Source organism: Solanum tuberosum, unplaced genomic scaffold, assembly GCF_000226075.1.
Source record: "Solanum tuberosum cultivar DM 1-3 516 R44 unplaced genomic scaffold, SolTub_3.0 scf00422, whole genome shotgun sequence".
In the NCBI taxonomy this organism is placed as follows: domain Eukaryota; kingdom Viridiplantae; phylum Streptophyta; class Magnoliopsida; order Solanales; family Solanaceae; genus Solanum; species Solanum tuberosum.
The window spans coordinates 424,267-425,650 of NW_006239341.1; positions in this window are offsets into that span (position 1 = coordinate 424,267).

Below are 1,384 nucleotides of genomic sequence, written 5' to 3' on the forward strand. Positions count from 1 at the left end.
AGTTTGCGCGATTCTGAGTTCGTATGAGTAAGCTGTGTCCTTTGGAAGTTGGGCTTTTGGATTAAGGAAAGTCTAATCCGGATTTTGGAAGGGTAATTTAGTCTTTTCCTTACCTAATTATTCTAATTGGTTTTTAGGAGTTTAATTGGGGTAAAGTCAGATTTTAGTCAGTTTTAGAAAAGTTAATTTTATGCTAGGGCTTGGAGAAGAGGAGAAAAGAGGAGAAAGGAGAAGAACGTCCAAGATTCGTCGATTTCGTCAAGGGTAATTTGTGGATTTCGTCAGGGGTGATCCCTAAAAGGTATGTGAGATCACATAGCGTTGGGTTAGTTCACCCATGCGCCAATCATGATTCAATTCAGCAAAATATGTGTGATTTGAAAGTAAATCCTTTGAGTTCTTGATGAAATTCGTTTGAATTCTTGTAGGTTGTTCTGTTGAAGTTTCTTGCGATTTGATTCATGTTTCTGGGTGTAATTTGGTTTGAATCTATTATATATTGAGGGTATAAATGATCCTAAGTATTTGGGGAAAGAACCATTGAAGTTAAGAGGGTTTAGAGTTGAAAAACGGAGAAGAAAAGTCGTCTAACACCTGGGGAAGGGGGTGGGGCGTCGCGCCAGCCAGCGCGCCCCAAAGCAGTCCCTAAATGTGGGGCGGCGGGGTGACGTTCCATCCAGAGTGCCCTAACTTGGTCCCTGAATAGCAAGGGCTGGCGCCCGCGCCTCTCAGAGCGCCAGGGACGGCAGTTCTTCCTATTCTTCCCCCATCCTTTCGTACTTGTTCCTTAGCAATGTACCTATGTTTTCTAGTTGATTCCAACACTCTAAGGTACATCTAAACATCATGAAATCATCCATAAACATGAGATCATGAACCTTGAATCCATAATCCAATTCAAGGAAAGTTAAGATCAAAGTCAAGAGTCAAGTTAAGATAAGTTCTTAAAAGTTTTCAAAAGTCTCTTTTTTCCAAATGTTTAACTTTGTTTTAAGACTTAAAGTTCAAGTTGAGTAAAGAGTAAAGAGTAAAGAGTAAAGCTTGAAGTTCATTTCTTCAAAAGTATATGGGGTCTATGTATTTCCAAAGGGTTTAAAATGTTGTCACATTTAAACAAAAAAGGAAAACCTTGATTTCCAAAGAGCATTTGAGCTAGTTTTCAGAAAAGAGTAAATGCTTTCATAATTAAGCAAGAGGGGAAACTTTGATTTCCAAGATAGCCTTTGAGATAAGTTTTGAGCAATTATCTCAAATCACAGAAAGAAGTATGTTTTAAACATAAAGAGCTAGTTTATTTTGGGAGTAGTATTGAGCATCGATATGCGGAAGAGTTCATACAACTATTAGCCCCCATAAACCATGTAGCCATCATGGGTAGAAAAGG